At 39.7% G+C, this 15118-nt stretch overlaps 1 protein-coding gene across 9 annotated transcripts in view; it reads right to left on the bottom strand.

Moving 5' to 3' along the window:
- Nucleotides 1–12663, bottom strand: part of PLS1 (plastin 1) — a 105138-nt gene extending 92475 nt beyond the window's left edge. For 3 of the 9 annotated variants that reach the window (XM_087870254.1, XM_087870255.1, XM_045791922.2), the window contains exon 1: nt 10541–10649. The gene's annotated coding sequence lies outside the window, so the exon portion shown is untranslated. Of the gene's footprint in view, nt 1–3257; nt 4318–5661; nt 5774–10498; nt 10650–12536 lie in introns of those variants that run through there. The other 6 variants (XM_045791923.2, XM_045791921.2, XM_087870251.1 and 3 more) reach the window with 5 other exon arrangements.
- Nucleotides 12664–15118: the final 2455 nt, after the last annotated feature.

Raw genomic sequence — 15118 nt, 5'->3', positions numbered from 1 at the left:
TGTAGTCATTTTCTCTGAATTACTAGAAAATTACAATGTTTTCAGTTTTCCTATTATTTACTGCCCTAATCCTATGAGAAATTTAATACTAACCTTGCAGAAAACTTCAATTAAGGCTTCGTCTCCCATAGCGCAATACATATTACATAGGTAGAATATAAGTAAAAATTCAGCAAAGTGAATTTTTTTTTATCTTACACATTCCAGATGTATAGTAACAGGAAATACAACAATTTTTTATATGAAACTACTTTGTTCAAATTGAAAAAGATGAATTTTTGCCTACGTTAATCCAGCCTAATTTCATGAATCAAGAACTAAATTACAGTTGACCCTTGAACAACACGGGTTTGAACTGCGTGGGTCCAGTTATGTGCAGAATTTTTTTTTAATACAGTACAGTACTGTAAATGTATTTTCTCTTCCATATAATTTTCTTAATAACATTTTCTTTTCTCTAGCTTATTTTACTGTAAGAGTACAGTGTTATAATACATATAACCTCCAAAATATGTGTTCATTGACTGTTGATATTATCAGTAAGGCTTTTACGTTATCGGTAAGGTTTCTGGTCAACAGTGGGCTATCAGTAGTAAAGCTGTTGGGGATTCAGAAGTTATACATGGATTTTTCACTGCAGGGGTAAATGGGGGGAGGTAAGCACCCCTAACCTCCATGATGTTCAAGGGTCAACTGTACTACTAACATTAGGCAAACCATGAAGCCTAAGGTAGAATAAAATTACTTTTGGTTCTTGTTTCATTTAATTGCAGGAAAAACAGGTATCCAAGCCTCTAACAGATCAGTATATTAATACGCATTTCTCCGAGCATTCCTATAAGCCACTCTCCTACTACTAATCAGATTCTTAAGACAATATAAAATACTTCAAGAGGAATATAACCTCAATTTATTTTTTTAATTTAAATTCAATTAATTAACATATAATATATTGTTTAAGGGGTACAGGCCTGTGATTCATCAGTCTTATACCCAGTGCTCATTATAACACATAACCTCAATTTATGTGTCAGTTTATTTAAGAGGTGAAATCAGCTTTACATACAATACCCACATGTAAAACATTATTAAATATTATTTAATTCATTTCTAGAGTAGTTTAGAATGCAAGTGAATCTACAAGGATCCTTATACCCTGAACTCAAGCTATGCAGCTGTGTCTCCTGGATGAGGCTGGGTTACCTGTCCAGTAAAACAGACAGGGTTAGGAGTCTAAAAAAAATAAATAAGGCACCAGGGGGGCACCTGACCTGCTCAGTCAGTAGAGCATGCGACTCTAGATCTTGGGGTTGTGAGTTTGAGCCCCACATTGGGTGCAGAACTTAAATAAATAAATGAATACATAAACAAGTAAGTAAGTAAGTAAAATAAGCCACCATGGATCTTAAGTCTCTAAAAGCAAGTAAAAGCTAGAAAGTATTAGGTGTGTGACAGGGTGGGGGTGGGTATAGATTCATCCATTCATTAATTCTTTTTTATATATTCATTCAACAACTTATCAAGTTCCTACTATGAATCAGACAATGGGGATACAAAGTTAGAAAGACACAATCTTGCCCAGAACAATCCAGAACAAGTAGTATGATCACTAGACCCAGTAATTTATTTTTGTCTCATTTTTTATCATTTGTCTCTCAGAAATTGAAACTAGTTGTACTTTTACATTTTACATATTATTGAAAGACACAGAAGCCTTTGATGACAGATTGTTCTCCTAAGATTTCTCCTAAGAAATCTGTATAGAACAGATAAGGAATTTCCAGGGAATAGCAAGGGGCCCAAAGCAGCAACCACTTGGTAAATGAGACTAACTTAAAAAACAAAACAGGGCACCTGGGTGGCTCAGTTGGTTAAGCGTCTGCCTTCGGCTCAGGTCATGATCTCAGGGTCCTGGGATTGAGCCCTGCATCAGGCTCCCTGCTTAGCGGGGAGCCTGCTTTTCCTTCTCCCTCCTGCTTGTGCGCTCTCTCTCTCTCTCTCTCTCTGTGTCAACTAAATAAAATCTTTAAAAACAAAAACAAACAAAAAAACAATGGGGCGCCTGGCTGGCTCAATATGAGACTCTTGATCTTGGGGTCATGAGTTCAAGCCCTGCCTTGGGTGTAAAAAATAAACTTAAAAAACAACAACAAAAAACCTGAAATATCACACAACAACAAAAAACCTGAAGTATCAATTTTGTGAAGGTAGTACAGTTTCAAAAGAAAACCATTTCTTCCTAGCTCATCTATCACACACACCCTTTTTTCTAGCCCACTGTTTCTCAAAGTGTGGTTCCCAGATCAGCAGCCTCAGCCTCACCTGGGAACTTGCTAAAATGAAACTTTCCAGCCCCATCCCAGACCTAAAGAATAAGAAACTCTGGAGTTGGGACCCAGCAATCTGTTCTTCACTAAGCTCTCCAGGTGATTCTTATGCATGCTCATGTTTTAGGACACATTCAAGTACCTGCAGTTTCCTGAACAGGCCAGCTCTTTCTTGTCTCCATGCTTTTGTTCCTACTGTCCATTCTCCAAGGAATGCTTTTTCCTCCATCTATTCTCTGTAGATTGAACTTGTGTTTTCAAGGCTCAGCTCAAAAGTCTTGACACCTTCCTCAACCCCTGAACAGAATTAACCACTCTCAACTTGGGCTCCCCCAAAGCTTCATTCTCCCCTTCTTCCTGGAGCATGTGACAGGAAGTCAACGTGTATATTTTATAAAAGCCAAATATAAATTTGAAATTATTCCCTCTGATCAGTAAAAGAATATGGGTTGATTGGATGAACACTGGATTTGGAGCTGGACTGAAGCTCCAAGAGGACAAGGACCCTGTATCTGTCTTGGCTATCATTATGTTCCCAATGCTGAGCCCCAACATTTTGTCAAATGCTCAAATTAGAAGATATAGATGTGAGTTCCATCCCTGTCCCTTCCAACTAGGTAACCTCAAGCAGGCAAGTCATTCTCAAAATCTTGGCTACTTTTCAGTGAAAGGCAGCAAGGTCAGAAAATTATTATAACTATCAGTAAATACCTTACTCCTTACCTTATAGTTTACTAATTGCTTTCACATTCACTGTCTTGTTTGATCATTAAACATGCAACTGAAGAGAAGGCCTCCTTCCTCATGGGGTCAGACTCTGACTTCCCATCCATGCCCCTGATCATAGGCCAGCAGATTTCAGGTATCTAAACTTTAAATTACCCAGCTCATTTTGATTGATCACTACTCAGTTAGAGATTCTCAAGTTACCTTTTTCCATTGACGGTGATCTTGAGTTAAACTTGGGCTGTTTGAGGATAAGAAAAGGGATAAAGCAAATTGCTATTATTGTTGTTTTTCCAAAATTAATTCACTTGCATGACAACTTTGCTAAAAAACATCATTGAATTGAGCTGTGTTTCACGGCTGACACCATGAACACAGTGCCAGTCGTTAACACTGACCTGATAACACTTAAACTCTGCAAGAACTGGGCCACTCTTGAAAACACCATCTGGACCAAAAGAGTGTCCCAGTGAACCTAAAGCTGAGGAGAGAGGAAGGAAAAGGGTGACTTCATCAGGTTCAAAATGCTGAGAGAGACTTTAGATGAAAGAACTCAGGAGTCTGAGAAATTTGGGTTGGTTCCCAAATGTTATAAATACTAACTTGATATCGAGCTAAAGGTTCAATTATGTACTAACTTGGTACTGTATTCCCACCAAATTATTGATGAATAGCATTAAAATCTAAGCAGAGACTCATTTATAAACCTCAAGATTCTAGTTTGCATTGATTTTCATCTATAAACAGTACATTTTGAGTATATATCATCAAGGACAAAAAAAAGAAACCAATATAGCTACAAAGGATGGCATTTAAGATGACAAAGTGAAATGAAACAAAAAGTCTACTTGTGCCTTTGATCATTCGTAGTAAGTGAGTCAGTTCTGAACCTGCTTTTCTTTTATTTCAACAATTTAATCTAGATTCTGAGCACCAGCCATAGGAACAAAGTGTGAATGCAGCGGGTACTTTCTATCTAAGGCATTCAAATTATTTGATCAACATCAGTTTTAGGTCACAGACTGTCATGCATCACTTTGGATTTTACAATTGTGATCTGTGGGGTGGTTTACTCTTTTATTCATAGAGTGCAGAGGACCCCTCCATGGGAATTCATTGTGGGGAAGAAGGTTTAGACAAGTAGACCTTGATCCAAGGCTTAATTACCATGATTGATCCTCTTCCACACATTTACCAATGTTTCAAACTCAAATTCAATCCAAATTCTATTTCAACAGCACTGCTAAAATCTCGTTTCTTGGTTCTGCAACAAATGGAAGGGGATTTCATCATTTCTTAAGTTTTAAAAAAATGCGTTATTTCCTAGATCTTTAAACAATTTGAGTTTCTCAATAATAAAATAAATAAGGTAAATGTCAATCATTCCCCCCAAAACCTTTTGCTTTTTATCATGAAGAAGGTTCCCCACAAACCTTCCACCTTACAAAGACATCCAGCCACCTTACTATCGGAAAAGACAGTTTCTCGTGTCTCCTCTGTGGTTGGCCTGGATTTTTTGAGGGAGGCATGTCTGTGTGCAGTGAGTTATCATCCAAATATTCTTGTAGCTTTATAGCTATGAGTTGCTTAAAAGTTGCTTATCAAGTCTAAAGTCCCTTCACCACTGGACTTTGTGAGCAAATAACCTGTAACTCTCCTAAAAAATAAAATACTTTCTGATAAGGGGCACCTGGGGCTCAGTCAGTTAAGTGTCTGACTCTTGGTTTCGGCTCAGGTCATGATCCAGGGTCCTGAGATCGAGCCCCCCCCTTGAGCTCCATGCTTGCGCAAAGTCTCTTGTCCCTCTCCCTCCCCTCCCCATTTGTGTGTGTGTGTGTGTGTGTGCGCGCGCTCGCTCTCTCTCTCTAATAAATAAAATCTTAAAAAAAAAAACTTTGACAAAACAAGTGTTTTAAATGAGAAACTCTCCTAATCATCACTCTAACACACACCCTTTCTGTGCCAACAGTGTTACTAAAAAGCAACTTGCTTTTACAGAAGCCATGCTACATACTTCTCACCAAAATACCAAAAACAGCCAATGAGTACTTTGAGACACAGGAATACAGAAAAGAAGACAATCAAAGCTGACACAGTCTCGCATCTCATGATCTTTCATGTCAGCAAAATTTCCAGCAATCAAACTTGTATAGCCATTTTATAACCTATAAACCTGCATGCAGTACAAAGGCCTCTTTCTCTTGGTCCCTGATTTTCATCATCATCCAGAAGAAAATGTGGATTTGGATCTTTGTTCAGGGAAAGATCTGGGTGGTAATGATGAGTTCTTGGATGTTGAGAAGAGTTGAAATGGGTGGAGGCCAGAAACTATTGACCTTTCCTTTTATATCCAGTGCCCATGCCCTGGGAAAGCAGAGAACCAGGAGAAGGTGAGGCAGAAGAAATGGAAACAGGACTCAGCACAGGGAGGAGAAGAACACTCTCAGCTGGATTCCATTTCGAGACTCCCAGGAGGGAGTAATAGGTTCATCAAGGAGGTGGATGGGAGGCACTTTCTCAAGGGCCTGGTTAAATCTGGGGACTGCCAGTCCTGACTCTAAATTATTTGTGTTTGACCTGGGGCCTTCCCTGAGGTCTCTATACCCACCTCCAACTGCAACAAGTCCACACTGACTTCAGAACTCACTGAACTTGAGGATCCCAGCAGAATGTGTTCAGGTCTGGATTCTCCCTGGGTGTTCTGACCACGGTTCAAAGACCTGAGATCAGGATAAGGGTTAAGACCCACATATATTCCAGGAGCTTTGAGCAGTAGATCCTGCCACCCCAGGGGGAAAAAATCCTTATAAACATGGCCACCCGAGAGTCCTTAAACTCATACACAAAGTGAATTTCACACACTCCCAACTCAGAGGTATCTCCTGGATCACTACAGCAACTCACCTCCATTACCCCTACTCTACCCCCTGAAAAAGGACAGGAGCAGAACAGAAATAGCTTTATGGTGCATCTAGAGAAAGAGTTGCTAATTGCCTCCAGGGATGCTTTGAGGGTAAACAAGGAAATAAAGACTAAGTGGAATAATTTTTAAAATAAAAACAAAAACTGAAAATATTCACTACTGTTTTTATTTCTCAGATTAAAGTCTGGCTCACAGAATGTTGAGAGTTTCACCAGCTAAAATCTGTGGCCATTCTAAGCATCTGTTAGAGTTACCACAGATAAAGCTTTGCATTTTGTTAAGATATTTGACTAAGTTATTTGAGCTGTCCATGCCTTGAAGACAGCCAGGCCTGGGATCAAAACTTAGTTCAACACTTGTCAATTGTATTACCTCATAAATGTGACTTTATCTAAGTCTCAGTTTTCTCATCTGTAAAACAGGAATAATAATTGTACCAATCTCATAGGATAGTTTGTAAACACTCAATGACATATCGCTTATAAAGTGTTTAGAACAGTGTCTAGTCCATGGAAAACATTCTATAATACTGTTACTAAAATTACCATTATTGAGAAAGATTCAGAATACAGTCAATTTATAATAGCGCTATGAACTCTAACTCTAGAATGTAATATTTGGGCATTTTTTTTAAGTGTATGAGACATTAACTTCAACATACTACCTGATTTTGCACTTGGCTGTCTAACCAATTTTGACTAATGTCATAATTAAAAAAAAAAAATAATCCTTCTATACCTGGCCAACCCTTCCCATCCGCCGTGGTAAACCACCTCTCAAGCTCTGTCTCTCCTCTCCACCACTCTCTCTCCTTGACACCTTTACAAAATAAGTACCACCACCAGTTGAAGCTGGTGGTCAACTATGTTGTGAATGTCAGTGTGAAAGATGCACTGTCAACTGCTCCCTCAATGCTATGGGCAGCTAAATGAAAAGGCTGTGTTTTGATTTGCAAAATGGCTATTTGCAACATCTGTTCCAAGTAAACAAATATTTCAAACCACCTCTTGAACTGATTTTGGGTTCAGAAGCACTGCCTTCTGTCCTATTTTTCCAAGTAGAGAGTCTGATCACAATTCTCTCTCAACCTTACCCCTACAGCCATCGCTCTCCACATCCCAGTAGTGTAACATATATCTCCCAAATACACTCTCAGTCCAAGGACTTTGGGACCCCTGTTTATGTCTTCTGTCCCAGAGAAGCTAGGCTACCATGTCCTTTCCAGACTCAACTCCATCGTGTGCAGATTCCCAGGACTGCAGCCTCACCCCTCCTGGAAAGTACTCAACCTGGAAATAGCCAATCATCCCCTGTGTCTCACCTCTTCCAATAACACAGTACTCAACCTGGAAATAGCCAGTCATCCCCTGTGTCTCACCTCTTCCAATAACACAGACATCCTCCCATTGGCCACCAAGTTCCCTCCTTCAGATTGGTCTCTGAGGGTTTTCGATGCACAGAACATCTCCAACTGGAGTGCGCTGCTGCTAACTCAAATGAATCTTGAGGCCAATAACCTTGAAAAGTTAGAGTTAGGGGAGCCTGGGTGGCACAGTGGTTAAGCGTCTGCCTTCGGCTCAGGGAGTGATCCCGGCGTTATGGGATCGAGCCCCACATCAGGCTCCTCCACTATGAGCCTGCTTCTTCCTCTCCCACTCCCCCTGCTTGTGTTCCCTCTCTCGCTGGCTGTCTCTATCCTGTCGAATAAATAAATAAATAATCTTTAAAAAAAAAAAAAAAAAGAAAAGTTAGAGTTAATGAAACGAGCTAGTAGTAGGAGATGGTGTAGCCAGAGCCTCTGTTCACACTAATTAGCTTAGTTAAGCATAACTCAGTTCCTCTTCTTATAATGAGGGGATAGTCTGGGTAAAGTACTACCTGATAGCTCTAAGATCCTAAATGCCTACCTTCCCCATGCCAAAATACACTTATTTATTCATGCAATAACTATTGAGCATCTAATACCGCAAAGCTACATGCCTAGTACTGTGAGGGGTTAAAGACCATCTGCCCAAAAGCTTATCATCTAGAATGGGAAATAGACAACCATATCAATAACTGTAAGAAACAGAAAAAGATAATGTCACAAAGGTACTTATAAGATAAAAACAACATTACAAGCCCATTAACAACACACCAAGCCTGAAACTGATTTTCAATATGTCTTTTCTCCTCGGCATCTAGTCTTTTACCAAAAGCTTTTTCCTTTTCCTTTACATCATTTCTTAAATCTGTGCTTTCCACTAAGCACTTAAGAGTCACATGCTTAAAAGCAGGCCTGGGCAATTCTCCCCTGTTATGATTACCCCTTCCCCAGCATTCCCCAAACTGATCCATGAGCTCTCATCAAAATATGAGAATCAAGGGCGCCTGGGTGGCACAGCGGTTAAGCGTCTGCCTTGGGCTCAGGGTGTGATCCCGGCGTTATCGGATCGAGCCCCACATCAGGCTCTTCTGCTATGAGCCTGCTTCTTCCTCTCCCACTCCCCCTGCTTGTGTTCCCTCTCTCACTGGCTGTCTCTATCTCTGTCGAATAAATAAAATCTTTAAAAAAAAAAAAATATGAGAATCACCCCATTAGGCTGGTTTGGCTTGGCCACTGTCTTGCGATCCTCTAAGGTAGCCTCCCCCATATTACACAATATCCACATCAAATTCCTTTACAAGGGGACTGTGGGTGGCTCAGTTGGTTAAGCATCCGACTCCTGGTTTTGGCTCAGGTCGTGATCTCAGGGTCATGGGATCCAGCCCTGCAAAGGGTTCTGCGCTCAGTGCGGAGTCTGCCCCTTGCCCACTCTCTATCTCAAAATAAATAAAATCTTTAAAAATATCCCTTTACAAAATGATCCATACTTTACCTCCCTCCTGCAAGCAGTGGCTGAGAACATACTTAGTGCTCAGTACTGGATGGGATGTCTAAGTCATAGGCTTTAAGTTCTAAGAGCTTACAAACTGGTGAGGAAGTTGAGACGTGCTAAAATACTAATATCAGGGATACTAAAGATGAGGGGGATACTAGCAACACAGACAATACATGCTATAGGGTTTAGAAGAGGGAGAGCTACTTTCTTTCTGGCTGCAGTAATTAAGGAAGGCTTCAAGAAGAAATCACACCTGAGTTACACCTCGCAGTGCTGGCAGGACTTCAGGGAAGGAGGGAGTTTCAAAATCAGTAAATTGTTAGGTGGGGCTTGAGTGAGAGGGCACTTTTTGAAAGGTGTTTATAGGGTACGATCAAGCTTAGTAACAGGAATGACTAATTTTCTGAGTAAACTAGACAGTATAAGAAGGTAGAAGAGAAGAGTTTAATAATCTACCCAAACTGTGAAGAGAGTATTATCAGGGGGATGGTAAAAAGAGCCCTAAAATCAGAAAACTGCCCTAGGCCCAGCTTTGCCAAGGAGGGGCTCCAGCAGCCACAGCAAGTCATTTAACCTCATTGGTCTCGGTTTTCTCATTTGTAAACTGAAGCAGGTGAACTGGCTGACCTCGAAGGTCTCTAACAGTCCAAAACTAAACCAACTGTATATTATTTCTGCCATTAAAACATTCATCATGGGGAGGGGAGAGGGAAAGGCAGGTATCTGTATTCCCTTTCCATGTAGGTTTCTCTTCCTGAACTAAAAATTTCTTTTTCTTAAACTCATTAATCCTATGTACATGTCTCCCACATCATAAATTTAACACTTCACCTAAATAATGTTGAGTATGTGCCCCCAGGCCTAAATTTCATGACTCCCAGCTTATCCAAGAAATTTGTGCCGCGCAGCCTTAGCCTCCTCCAAGTGTATTCAATACCGCAGCCCCAGGGTTAAATATCTGTGTATGAGCGTAAGATGTGACAGGGTAAATAAAGGACAGAAAAGTGAGAACTTTTGTTACTCATCTAAAAGACCGCTTTCTTTCAGCTTTCTTTTAATAGCACCAAATTAAGCATGAAATAACAGTAATGTAGAAAAAGTAAGGAGCGGGGGGATCTTGTATAAAGTTTCTACTTTAAAATGCAGCTGAAATGCGTAAGGTGTTTGGCACTGTAATTCGCTAAAAGTTGACATTTTTTTATGCCACATCCAGAGGCCCCCTGCTCCAGGAAGGCACCAAGACCAGAAACCACGGATGCGATTTCACTCCAGCCCTATTGATCCTATGCACCAAAAGACCAAAGGCAAATAAAATCACTCACAGAATTCAAGCGAAACAGGCTGGATCAGAAAGCCTCGCCAATAGCCACCCAAAGTTTAAAAGCGACAGAGGAATATAGAAAAGTTAACAAAATGCCTAACTTCAAGCAGGGAATCATAATTCAGTTCATAGGCTTACTTTGTAAGCGGCATAAATACATGATTTAACACCTGCCCGCACTCCATGCTGCCGGGACTGGGCAGGTGCGCGCCCAGAGGTCTGAGGGCGCCGCACTGCACAGCCGGGCGCGGGGAGCCGCCTCTCGAGCTAGGGAAGTCGGAGAGACTCCCATCCAGCCGCTGTGCGCCAGCGAGGAAGTGAACCCTTGTTTTCTGCCTACCGTTCCAGCCTTCCTCTCGGACTCCACCGCCGCGCCCCGTACCTGCAGCAGCCGTCGAGCCCGCAGTTCCCGCTCGGGATCCAAGCACCCGCAGCTCAACTCTGCGGATACCTCTCCGCGGCCGCTTAGCTGCTGCGCTCGCGCCACTACGCATGCCCGGCCGGCACCCAGGCCAGCAAACTCTAAATCCACTTGCCGGGTTTTAGCTGCGGCTCCTAGGGGAGAGGACCCGAGTCCAGGAGTGGAAGACCAGTTGCAGATGCTGGGAGAGGTGGACGGGGGTTGCGGCAACGTTACCCCTATTGCCCACAGTTACCCAGGACGTATTCCTCCAAACCTAAAGCTAATCATCTACACAACTGGAATGACCTTAGTAGAGTGGTCCTCAAACTTGAGCATGGATCAGAATCAGCGGGAGGGCTTGCTAAAACACAGATCAGCATCCATTGTTTCAGATTCAGCTTGTCCACAGTGAGGCCCGAAGATTTACATTTCTAACACTTTCTCAGGGGAAACTGATGTTACTAGTACTGGGACCACACACTGCGAACCCCTGGTCTAGAGAAAAGATATTTGGTATTAAAACAGTAAGTTTTCTCACACACATTCCCCCCTCCCCAGGATTTCACATAACACTTCCTCTTCATTTAACAGCCACACCTGCTTTAAAAATAAATAAATAAATACAGCTCACACTCAAACAAAGGTGGGACATTTCCTCTAGCATGTGAGTCAAGTAAATGGAATGCCGCCTAAAGAGTTTGGGCGTACTCTGCCGGTAGCATACTCTATAGCTGTGGTCCCTCAGGCTCTGTCCAGGCAACAGGAGGGGTCCCTATTTTGCTGCCTCATTAACTCAAAGTCCTGTGTGCCCCCTCAGTGTCTAGTGCAGCACTGGGTACAAAATAGGTACTCAAGAAATCCTGAAATAGTATCAGTGGGACTGGAGAGATGAAGAAGAAGGGTGTTGACATCATTTTAGGAACCCAAAGGAAATGATAAGCAATTAAATAGAGAAGTAAGTAAGCCAATAAGGAATTCTACCTGTTTCTTAGAGAAATCAGTGGATTTAGTATCCTTATCTGAACCCAGATATATGAGAGGAGTTGATAACATAAGTTCTCACAAAATATTTCTTAAAAAATGAAACACACCTCTGCCATATAATCCAGCATTCCATTCATAGGTATTATCCAAGAGAAATTAAAACATACATTTACATGAAGATTTAAACACCAATGTTCATAGCAGCTTTTTTTTTTTTTTTCACAATAAGCCCCAAGCCAAAAGGGACCCAAATGTTCATCAACAGGTGAATGGATAAACAAAATGTGGTACAACTATGCAATGGAATACTACTCGGCACAAAAAGGGAAATAATTATTCATAAGGCTTCAACATAAATAAATCTCAAAATCATTATGCTGAGTGGAAGAGCCCAGAGACAAACATAAGATTCCATTTATATGAAGTCCAAACTAACCTATAATGACAAAAAGCAAATGAATAATCACATGGAGCCAGGGGTGGAGGGAGGGAGGTGCTGTAAGGGGCAGTAAAAATCTTTTGGAAATGATGGAAATCTTATCTTGATTGTAGTAGACAATTCACAGGAATATACAACTGGCAAAACAAAATTGTACACTTTAAACTTATGAAATTTATTTTACATAAATTATTCCCTAATAAAAATAAAAAAATTAATCAAATATTCTTATGAGCTTTTACTTAGTTGGAACATTGATCAAAATAAATTCATGAGGAAGTACAGACCATAGATATGCTGTAATCTGATTTGAAAGGAAGACAAAAAAAAAAGGAAAAAGGAAAAAAGAAAAAGAAAAAAAGAAAGAAATCACCCTCTGTAGAGAAGCAAAAAATAATCAATATAAAATGTCTGAAATAACTCATCTCTAAAAGTAAACAACGCCAAGGTGTCATTTGTAAAGGTATTGCTGATTAAAGTATTTCCCAAAAGTATCTCCAAATAGAAAACAGAAAATAAAGCATATCATTATAAATGCACCATCAGGGGTACCTGGCTGGTGCAGCTGGTTAAGCATCAGACTCTCGGTTTCAGCTCAGGTTGTGATCTCAGGGTCATGAGATCAAGTGCTGTGTCAGCCTCTCCCTCAGTCCCTCCAGCTCATGCTCGCTTGCTCGTGCTCTCTCTCTGAAATAAAAATAAAATAAAATAAATCTTAAAAAAATAAATACACAACCAGGGCATAATAATTATAAAGAAAAACATCTGATGAACTGACTATATCTCTAACAATAAGAAATAAAGTTTTCAAACTATGTTTCCAGGACCCTGGGGTATCATGGAGATGATAAATAAGCAAGACTCTGGGTCAAGGACCCCAGTCCCAAGAGCACACTATTACTTCCACATTGAAGTATTCTCTGAGATTTTATTATAAAAGAGTTCCACTGATAATTAAAAGAGCAATAGTTTGAAAGCAACAGAAGTAATGGCATCAGGAGGGAAAAATTCACAAAGAGAAGATGCTATATTTGGTGGGCACAAGTATTCTGATCAGCAAAAATGTACACCCTAGTTATAATACCAGTTTGTCCATAATACTCCTGATTTTTAATATTTATTTATCACATGAATTTATGTCCAATCATGTGTTCCAACTAATAAAATCACCAACATAAGTTGAAATAGGAATAAATAATTTTCCGGGTCTTCTATAGTTTACATAAAATATTAGTAATATATTAATATTAATAACTAAGAGTTATTCTGCTTCTAGTATGCACCAGCCACTGTTTTAAGTATTTTGAAGGTTTCTCATTGACAATCCATGACCACTCTAATAAGCTATCCTCATTTTATAGATAAGAAAACTGAGGCACAAAATAGTAATTATTTTCTCTCAAAGTAACACAACTAAATGAAAATCAAATAAAAACTAAATTGAAAATGCATTTTATTTAAAGACAATCTTTGCTAATTTTACACTTCCCAGGGAGCCTCTGGATTATTACTTTATTTTCCAAGCTTACTGATACTGAGAAGGAGATCATAAAGAGCAGAATTTCAATAGGACAATTAATAACAAAATCAAAGAAACACATCAATAATAATACAATAATACAATAATAGTAGGGGACTTTAACACCCCACTCACTGCAATTGACAGATCATCTAAGCAGAAGATCAACAAGAAAATAAGGGCTTTGAATGACATACTGCACGAGATGGACTTCACAGATATATTCAGAACATTCCATCCCAAAGCAACAAAATATACATTTTTCTCCAGTGCACATGGAACATTCTCCAGAATAGATCAAATCCTGGGTCACAAATCAGGTCTCAATCAGTACCAAAAGACTGGGATCATTCCCTGCATATTTTCAGACAACAATGCTTTGAAACTGGAACTTAATCACAAGAGGAAAGTTGGAAAGAACTCAAATACATGGAGGGTAAAGAGCATCCTACTAAGGAATGAATGGGTCAACCAGGAAATTAAAGAAGAATTTTAAAAATTCATGGAAACAAATGCAAATGAAAACACAACTGTTCAAAACCTTAGAGATGCAGCAAAGGCAGTCCTAAAAGGGAAGTATATAGCAATACAAGCCTTTCTCAAGAAACAAGAAAGGTCTCAAATACACAACCTAACCCTACACCTAAAGCAGCTGGAGAAAGAATAGCAAATAAAGCCTAAACCCAGCAGGAGAAGAGAAATAATAAATATTAGAGAAGAAATCAATGAACTAGAAACCAAAAGAACAGTAGAACAAATCAACAAAACTAGGAGCTGGTTATTTGAAAGAATTAATAAGATTGACAAACCCCTGGCCAGACTTATCAAAAAGAAGAGAGAGAGGACCCAAATAAATAAAATCATGAATGAAAGAGGAGAGATCATAACCAACACTGAAGAAATACAAACAATTATAAGAACATATTATGAGCAACTATATGCCAACAAATTAGACAATCTGGAAGAAAGGGATGCATTCGTAGAGATGTATAAACTACCAAAACTGAAACCTGATGAAACGGAAAACCTCAACAGACCCATAACCAGCTAGGAAACTGAAGCAGTAATCAAAAATCTCCCAACAAACAAGAACCCAGGGCCAGATAGCTTCTAGGGGAATTCTACAAAACTTTTAAAGAAAAATTAATACCTATTCTTCTAAGGATGCTTCAAAAAATAGAAATGGAAGGAAAACTTCCAAACTCTTTTTATGAAGCCAAAATTACCTTGATCCCCAAACCAGATGAAAATTCCACCAAAAAGGAAATTCCTGATGAACATGGATGCAAAAATTCTCACCAAAATACTAGCCAATAGAATCCAACAGTACATTAAAAGGATTATTCACCACCACCAAGTGGGATTTATTCCTAAACTGCAAGCGTGGTTCAACATCCACAAATCAATCAATGTGATACACTACATAAATAAAAGAAAGGACAAGAACCATATGATCCTCTCAATAGATGCAGAAAAAGCATTTGCCAAAGTACAGCATCATTTCTTGATTAAAACTCTTCACAGTGTATGGACAGAGTACATACCTCAATATCATAAGAGCCATCTATGAAAAGGCCACAGCGAATATCATTCTCAATGGGGAAAAACTGAGAGC

This window comes from Ursus americanus, chromosome 20, assembly GCF_024610735.1.
Source record: "Ursus americanus isolate L20-20 chromosome 20, mUrsAme1.1.p, whole genome shotgun sequence".
In the NCBI taxonomy this organism is placed as follows: Eukaryota; Metazoa; Chordata; class Mammalia; order Carnivora; family Ursidae; genus Ursus; species Ursus americanus.
Note: the sequence above shows the minus strand (reverse complement) of the source record. Positions and strands in the feature narration are given on the sequence as shown.